Source organism: Nicotiana attenuata, chromosome 5, assembly GCF_001879085.1.
Source record: "Nicotiana attenuata strain UT chromosome 5, NIATTr2, whole genome shotgun sequence".
Classification (NCBI taxonomy): Eukaryota; Viridiplantae; Streptophyta; class Magnoliopsida; order Solanales; family Solanaceae; genus Nicotiana; species Nicotiana attenuata.
In genome coordinates, this window is record NC_031993.1 from 15418330 (window position 1) to 15428210 (window position 9881).

Consider the following 9881-nt stretch of genomic DNA (forward strand, 5'->3'; position numbering starts at 1 on the left):
TGCACGGGGTAATTCTTCTCATGAATCTTCAGCTGACGCGAAGTATATGGAATAACTCGCCCCTCCGGCAACAATACACAACCCAAGTAATGTGTGAAGCGTTGCAATATACCGTATACATCCCCGATTCGGAAGGCAACACTAGAACTAGAGATGTAGTCAAAGCTGTCTTGAGTTTCTGAAAACTCGCCTCAAAATCATTGACCAATAGAAGGGAGCACCCTTCTGGGTCAATCTAGTTGGAGGTGCTACAATGGATCAAAAGCCCTACACAAATCGGCGATAATAACCTGCTAACCCCAGGAAACTCCTGATCTCAGTCACTGAAGTAGGATGTGGCCAACTCTGAACCACCTCAATCTTCTTGGGATCCACCTTAATACCCTCTCCTGATACAACATGCCCCAAGAATGCTACTGACTCTAGCGAAAACTCACACTTGTAAAACTTAGCATATATCTTCTGCTCTCGCAATGTCTGAAGCATTACTCTCAAATGCTGCTCGTGCTCCCCTAGGCAACGTGAATAGATCAAGATGTCATCATGAAGACAATAATAAAGGAATCAATATAAGGCCTGAGCACCTTGTTCATCAAGTCCATAAATGCCGCTGGGGCATTAGTTAAGCCGAAAGACATCACCAAGAAATCATAATGGCCATATCTAGTACGGAAGGCAGTCTTCGGAACATTTGAGTCCCGAATCTTCAACTGATGGTACCCCAATCTCAAGTCAATCTTAGAAAACACCCTAGCACCCTACAACTGGTCAAACAAATCATCGATACGAGGAAACGAGTACTTGTTCTTGATGGTGACTTTGTTCAACTAGCTGTAATCAATGCACATTCGCATAGTCCCATCCTTCTTCTTCACAAATAACACTGGTGCACCCCAAGGGGTTACACTGGGTCTCACAAACCCCTTTTCTAACAACTCCTCAAGCTGCTCCTTCAACTCTTTCGGAGCCATGCGGTATGGTGAAATAGATATAGGCTGGGTACCTGGAGCCAAATCAATATAGAAATCAATGTCACGATCTGGCGGCATGCTTGGAAGGTCAGAAGGAAACACATCGGCGAACTCCCGGACTACTGGCACTGAATCAATCGTCAGAGACTCTGCGATGGTGTACCGAACATAGGCTAGATATGCCAAATACCCCTTCTCGACCAGATGTTGAGCCTTCAGAAAAGAGATAACCCGACTAGATGAACTAACGGAGGAACCCTTCCGCTCCAATATCGGCAACTCTGGCATCGCTAAAGTAACACTCTTGGAAATGGCTGACTCACCTCCCCCTACCTGGCCTCCACCTCTAGGACAGCCCCTACTTGCCTGCCATCTACCTCTGGGCGGCCGGACGACTGGTGCTGCAATTATGGGTTGATGACCCTGTTGTACTGCCTTGCCCCAAAGTCTGGGACAAAATCTCTTCATGTGACATGGATCCCCACACTCGTAACAACCCCGCGGTTCCATAGACTATTGTCCTGAAGCCTGGCCCTGCTGGCCCGAATACCCATTGTTTACCGTGAAAATGGTAATAACAATTTAATTTGATTATGGGACTCTAAAAATACGTGATCTATTTTTATGCTAGTTGTTAAGCAGTTGATGCTATGTATGTGAGACTTAGAAACAAAATAAGAGTTAAGGATAGAGTGATAATCAAACCGATAGGCTAACAATCGGGGTCTCGAGCTTGTCGATTCGGGGGCCTCGAGGTCGATTCCAGAGCTCGGCTGTGAGCTTATCGAGGGTGATCGGAGTATGGCTAACAGTTATAATAAAATTAATGAAGGTTCTTTATGGCCAATGATAAGCAATAAATGAAGAACAATAATGGAGATAATAAATGAGAGCAATAATATCAAGAGAATATATTAGAGAGCAGAGAGAATGTTCTTGTATATTTCGTGTGGAGCAACTGAAGCAACAGGCGTTACAAAATGACCAGGACCCCTTTTATATAGGAGGGGAATCCCAACATAGTACAAAGTGTATTAATGATAAAGAAGCGGAGATGGGACAGCTAGATATGACACCCTGATTCAGGGTTAGGGTAGTCCACTAGGCGCTGTCAGTCCTAGCCGTGTACCTTGGGAACTCCCCATTTCTACCATAGCCTTGGTCAACATTGTCCCAAGGTCGGGCGTCGACGAACCTCGAGGGAGGAAACTCGATCATGGCCTTGTAGCCTCGAGACTTCGAGATGATCTTCTGAGATGCCTCGATGACGAGGAATTGGACCCTCCGATTTCAGCGTATACACCCACTAGACAAACTCTAAATGAATGGAGTCCATGAACCGCAGTATACGGCTCCTGACCTCCTAGAAGCCTGGTGCTGTCATGAAATCTGCCGCGGCAGGCGCTGTTGCGAGCACCTCGCCCTGCTCCTCAATAATAGGAACCCCTGCTGGATCCGCCGGTGGTGCAACTAGGGCAGCTCTGGGATGCCCTTGTCCCTTACCTCGGGCCGGTGCCCTCCCCCGGCCTCTTCCTTGGCCTCTATCAACGGGGGGAGCAGCTCCTCCCGGGTCTGGAACGTTTGCCGTACGCGTCCTCACCGTCTGTGAGAGAATAGAAGAAGGAAATTTAGTACACCATCGACTGCAGGATAGAAGATGAATAAAGAGTAGTTTTCTAACACCCTATAGCCTCTTGAAAATAAGTACAGACGTCTCCTTATCGATCCGCAAGACTCTACCAGGTTTGCCCATAACTTGTGAGACCTACGTGAACCTAGAGCTCTGATACCATGTTGTCACGACCCCAAGTTCCACATTAGGGTGTGATGGCGCCAAACACCATTGTCAGGTAACCCAACACTAATCAACTAGTGAATCCTCATTTAAATAATTAATACGTGAAAAGCTTTCCATATTAATAAAGAAATTAGGAGTTTGAAACTTAAGCATAATTAGATGAAAGTAATAATTACGAACTCAATTCATGATAGTAATCCGAAAATCACAAGTCTACCATTATTTGTGCCAAGACCTAGTGTCACAAGTATGTGGGCAATTTAGTATAATATACAAAACCATACTATCCTACTATCTGGAAAGGAAATAGACAGGAAAAGTAAAGACACAGAAAGACTCCAGCTGCTACAGAACGGCTCAGAAGGGCAGCTCAGGATCCCACTCTACGCACCAGACTATTGTTCAGATGCACCTGCCTCAACGCCTGTACAATCAAGTACAGAAGCGTAGTATGAGTACATAAACAATATGTACCCAGTAAGTATCATGTCTAACCTCAAAGAAGTAGTGACGAGAGGTCGACTTGACACTGACTAGGGTCAATAAATATAATAATATGAAGTTCAATATTTGAATTCACAATGTACGTAGGTAACAACAAGCTCAAACAAGAATAATAATGAAAATCCTTTCATCAAATCAATAAATTTAGGCACTTTCTTAATTTAAAACAAGTGACCTTGCAAGCAATTAATCATACAAATTATAAGGGGTTCCGGTCCTATTATCACACAAAATTACCACCGAGGACGTTAGACCCGATCCAACATAAAAGTAAAATGTGCACTGCCGAGGGTCGAACGGCTCGAACCATATATATTCAATTATCAACATGCCGAGGCGAACGACCCGCTCCCATGAGAGTAGTGGAAATAATCACCCCGCTCGCGGAATATACTTATGACGCTGTTAAGTATAAATACAACTTAAATGTTTCCTCAATTCTTTTCAAAATAAATTACTTGAAATCCTTGAAATCATGACATTCTCAACGAAGTTTCATTCAATGAAAATCAACAACTATAATCATATAACGGTACCCACAAAGCATGGTGTAGGCCTGGAACTAGCCGGACACAACAAGAATAGTAGATACGTTCGAACTCTCGTCACTTCGTGCGTACGTAGCCCCTACAATTAATCACATATTAATTAAGTTCACCTATGGGGAAATTTCCCTATTACAAGGTTAGAAAAGAGACTTACCTCATTTCGAGCATACTTCCAACCCCAAAGGCAAGATTCCTAAATTCACCCCCAGGCCCACGTGCCCGGATTTCAGAAATTTTCGAAGGAAGTTGTTACTCATAACCTAAGAATCAAGAATATATGATTTTTTTCTTCATTCCATAACTAATTTCGTGGTTAAATCTCAATTTTATCAAAACCATAGGTTTTGCTCTAAACCGATAACTTCCAGTAATTTACATGTTGTAATCTACCCATAAACTATGTATTAAACTCACATTAAGTAGAAATAACTTACCCCACAAAGCTAGGTTGAAATCTCCCCCTTTGAAGCTCCCAAGTCGCCCAAGTATGGAGTAAAATGTATCAAATGACACAACTCCCATATTAAATTAATGTCACTGCCTTCATTGATTTTCGCATCTGCGGTGAGGGACAGCATCTGTGGTCTCGCTTCTGCGGGCAATTGTCCGCTTCAGCGGAAAGGGGCTGGGCCAACTGGGTCCGCTTCTGCGGAAGGCCCACCGCATCTGTGGTTCCGCTTCTGCACAAGAGGGTGATGTTCTAAACGTCAATACCACACAAGAGGGGGGGGGGGGGATTTGTGTGGTACCCAATTTTCGCTCTAGAAGAACCTGGTTCTTCTAGGTGTACTTACTACTACTGTTTGCGGAATTAAGAGTACATAAAATAAAGAACACAGAGATTTTTACGTGGAAAACACCTGGCTCAAAAGGTGAAAAAAACACGACATACTACTCGGTAGGATTTTCCCAAACTTCCACTAAAATCACTGAGCCAAAACAGCATTTACAAAACTCTTGTAAACCTAGGATTAAACTCTAATCTCAGTGTGGCACACAGCCTCAACTGTTGCGACACCTTCAAGTTAGCCTATAACTTGAATACTCAAAGTACCTATTACAATTGCTTCTACAAAAGCTGGAAAGGTACAACTTTAAACCACCTACTACAATTGAACTAGAATAAGAATAAACACAATGGACTTGGTTCTTCTATCTTGTCCAAGTAGCTTCAGGAATGCACACTTGAATCTCACATAAATTGCTTGCAAAATTGCCTCGCTCTTTTGCTCTCAATTTAGTTTCATTTCTGCATTTGTGCAATACCTGTAAAAGAGAACAATCACTGTTATTTAATGAGTTAGTAATTAAAGTTTGATTGAGACTCAATTGCTGATCTTCCATCGAAGTTGAGTCCTTGAACAATACAAACTCCAACTCTATCCTTTATCCGGATTGTGTCCTCTTCCCATGAGGATACTTTCTTTCCTCATCCAATATGCAACCTTTTCGATCAGTTCAGGAGATATTGCTGCTTTATCCTTGAGACTTATCTCCTTCACGTGTATCTCACATGTATAGGTTGATAAACACTATGTCTCACATGATGGACCTGGTCCATGACTGAGTTCATATGTCATTCTTCAAAACTTCACCTGAACTTGGGCCAACAAATTTCCCCTTTTTGATGATGACAAATTCTGTGGTTTTACTGATCAGAGAACCTGTGAAACAGCTTAATCATCAACACTTTAACTTAGAAATATTAACTTATCATCAAGGACCAGGTTTAATCAGGTTATAAATATCACATTATTCAGAATAACAAATAAAGCATAATATCACTTCCCCCTTTTGGCATCATCTAAAAGTTGCAAATATTGTGAATCCCAGATTTTAATAATTACTCATAGCCACTGGGGCAAGTGCAAGTGAAAACATGGTTCAATTAATCAACAACCAACAAACAAAATTAACTATTAAGATCAGAATCTTCATAGAACAAGAGAAAAAGCAAATTGTCATTGATTAGGATATGTTTCCACAAACAGACCACAAAGAGAAAGAAAAACTTCCAAACATGAGCAACAAAAACAGAAAAAGTCCCGAATCTGGGTCACTAGGGGTTCTAGATAGGTTCAAAAACAAGAACTGGAAGACCTAAGGCTTGGAGGAACTAGAGGGCTGGGTTTGGAGAAGGTTGAGCATATTCTTAAGCATTCCTTCACTTTTCTCCTTTTCTTTTGCTAGCTCAGCTCGAAGGCCATCTCTTTCAGCTTCCAAATCAGCAACACGAGCCTGAAGCCTAGCAATTTCAGCATCCTTAGTTCCACACTCTTGAACCAAAGCCCTAACCTTGCTATTCACTGGTGTCTTCAGAGATGAACCAGGTTCAACTGGGGTGGCATTGACAGGATAGTCACAAGTCAATAAGGTCCTAACACCAAAATGCTCTTTGCTTGATGCCATCTCCCATTTCTTCAAGGGAACCCTTAGCCTGTCCAGCACAGTAGTCAGTATGAACCCATATGGAGTTGCATGTGCCTTGGAGCCATTAATGACCCTGTCCGGTAGTTTGACAATAAAATCAGGCCAATTTATCTGCTTTCCTCTCACAAGGCATTCCATAAGCACCAGGCCCATATAGTTGGCAGTATGCCTCCTCTCCTGTCTAGGCAGCAGGCATTTGTTAACAAATTCAAACAAGACCTTGTGCTCAGGTCTCATCTCACTCTTCTGAACAAATCTGGCTTCAGGTACATCTTCAGCATTTGCAGCTTCACAAAAATTCCTAGTGATTTGGAGAGCAGTGGGGAGAGAATCCAGACGGCCACATTTGCCTTGTGTAGTCATCATACCCTTCACTTGGTATGTCCAGAATCTCACCCAGTTTGATTGTATCAAACTCCACTTTTACACCCTTCACCAGGCTAGAGACTACTCCATTTTTCACAGTGGCATTGGCCATAAACTCTATCAACTCATTTCTAGCCAGCCTTCCATCCATCTCAAGGACCATGTCCTTCCACCCTTGTGCAGTAAGAGCATCCATCAATCTTCTCATTCCTGGCTCATCCAGGTCTTTCAACAACCTGCCTTTCAAAATTTTTCTCCTGCCAAAGATGGCAAACCTATCCTGTTCTTTCTCAGACTCCTCCTCTTCTTCTTCTCCACTCCATTCTTCTTCTTCTTCAGTAATTTTTACCTGTTTCCCTTTCACTACAGATCTGGTTCTTTGGCTAAGGAGGGTTCAGCAGATACAGGTGCAGAGGAAGACTTCTTGGAAGAAGTCTTGGATCTTTTTAGTTTGGGAGTAGGAACTTCTTCAGTTGTTCCTCTTTCTTGATGGACCAGGTCCATCTCCTCTTCTTTTTCTTCTGCAATCTCAACACTCTCCACAACCTTAGCCTTTCCTTTTTCCCTCTTTTCTTCCTTCTCTCTTCCTGAGCTTTCTACAATTCTGCTTCACTTTGCTTCACCTTGCTTCTAGTAGCTCTTCCCTTTGATACTGAAGGGACAGTAGGCTTTGGAGATGACACTTTACTTTTCTTTGTTGGCTTGGAAGCAGTTGGAGCCTTTTGTGTGGAAGCCTTGCGCTTCTTTGGATCATAACTGGCCCAACCTTCTTCAGAAGTTCAGCCAAAGTTTCCTCAGCAGATGCACCAGGTTCATCTTGATGCTTGCTTAAATTTACTAGCCCTTCAGCCGCCTCCCCAGAACTATTTCCCCCTGAGTTGTTGCCACTCTCTTCAACATTCCCACAGTAGCCAATAATTTTTCTTTATTATTTCCCCTCACATTACCACTGTCTCCCTCTCCCTCTTTTTCTTTCTTTTTACCTCCTCTTCTACTAGAATCAGCACCCTGTACATCCTTGACAGGACCAACCAAGACAAACCTATTTTCAACCTTTTCAACTACATCATAGAATACCAAACAAGTATTTACCTCACCAGGGGTTTCTTGATTTTTGTCAGTGTCAGAGGAACCATGTTCTTCACCTTCGCTGGCAGAGATAAAAGCTTCAGACTCAGAGCTAGAGTCAGATTCTTTAGCAGAACTTTCCTTCTTCTGGCTAGCCCTCAATTTCTCATTTAGAGCTTTTCTCAAAGAACCAGAAGCTACAGTTTTTCTAGCCAACATTTTCTGCCGGCGGAACCTTGGTTTTGGGGTTTCACTAGTGGGTGTAGATAAGGATGTATTAGAAGGGGATACTGTGGGGGAGTTCCAGGATTATCTTGGGGATTAGTCATGGTGAATTATTTCTGGAGAAGATTTGGGAATTTTGGAGAGAAAAAGATAATCAGAACTAGAGAGGATTTTTGACGGTTATGAAATAATGAAGAAGGGTGTGGTAAGTATTTAAAGATTATTAGAAGCAATTGCAGTAACGGCAGCTTTTTGCAGGAGTCAATTTGAAGTCTAATCACTTTAGAATTCCGGTCTATTAGTGGTTAATAGGCGACGCTAGATTTTAGGAAAAAATCTCGTTTTCTTTAGAGTTCTAGGAGAATGAAACTGGTTCAATGCTCAACGGATAGAATTTCTGGGAATTTGATGAATGTAGGACCTCTGCTCATGATTGAAAAATTAATCTTTCTAATTGTGCAACGTATAGAAAACATACCTGAACTTTCTCATAAGCATATACTGATGAACCAGGTTCTTCAAGTAGAACTCTCTTGAACATGCCTCAAATGTCATAATAGAAAAAACTTTATATGAGATCAGTGAGTCATATATACACATGTCACAGGAGTATACTAATTAAAGTATGAAACTGAGTAAGAATTGATCTAGATATTTACACAAAGTTAGAACTCTTTTTTTTCATTTTTTTTTCATTGTGCATTCTGAACTAGACCTATTAGGTGATCTTAATCATCCCTAATTCCAACCTATTCCTCTCAAAGTTTTCTCTACTCAGTGCTTTAGTGAAAATATCAGCTATTTGTTTATCAGTAGCATAAAATTCTATTGAAATCAATCCTTTCTCATAGATATCTCTTAAGAAGTGGTGTCTAACATCTATGTGCTTAGTCCTCTTATGATGAACAAGGTTCTTTTTCATACTTATAGCACTAGTGTTATCACAGAATAATGGAATACATCCCACTTCAATTCCAAAATCTACCAGCTGTTGTTTGATCCATAGTAATTGAGCACAACAAGAAGCAGCAGCAACATACTCAGCTTCAGCAGTAGATAGGGCCACAGAGTTTTGCTTTTTGGTAGCCCATGACACAAGACATGAACCAAGGATGTGTGCCATACCTGAGGTGCTCTTTCTATCCACTAGGAAACCTGCATAATCAGCATCAGCATATCCTACTAGATCAAAGGCACAGATCAGTGGTTCGTTTTAGATATCTCAGTATCCTCTTGACAGCAGTCAAGTGAGACTCTTTTGGATTTGCCTGAAAACGAGCACAAAGTCCTACACTGAAAACAATGTCAGGTCTGCTAGCAGTGAGATACAAGAGTGAACTAATCATACCCCTATACAACTTTTGATCAATTGATGAACTAGGTTCATCAACATCTAATTTAGTGGCAGTTGCAATGGGTGTGTCTATTTCTTTAGATTCCTCCATTTTAAACTTTTTGATTGGCTCTTTTGTATACTTCTGCTGATGGATCATGATTCCATTCGGACTTTGTTTGATCTGTAAGCCTAAGAAGAAATTAAGCTCGCCCATCATGCTCATTTCAAACTCACTCCCCATTAATTTTGCAAAGTCCTTACTTAGCTTGTCAGTGGTGGCCCCAAAGATTATGTCATCAACATAAATTTGCACAACAGGAGATCCTTACCTTTTTCCCTTAAGAATAAGGTACTATCTATTTTACCTCTCTTGTAACCATGCTCCAGCAGGAATTTTGATAGTCTCTCAAAGCATGCTCTTGGGGCCTGCTTGAGTCCATAGAGAGCCTTGTCCAGCTTGTACACATGCTCAGGACATTCCTTACTCTCAAACCTTGGAGGTTGTTTCACAAACACTTCTTCTTTTAGGCAGCCATTTAGGAAGGCACTTTTGACATCCATCTGATGAAGAGTGAATTCCACATGTGATGCAAAGGCTATGAGAAGTCTGATTGCCTCTAGTCTTGTAACTGGAG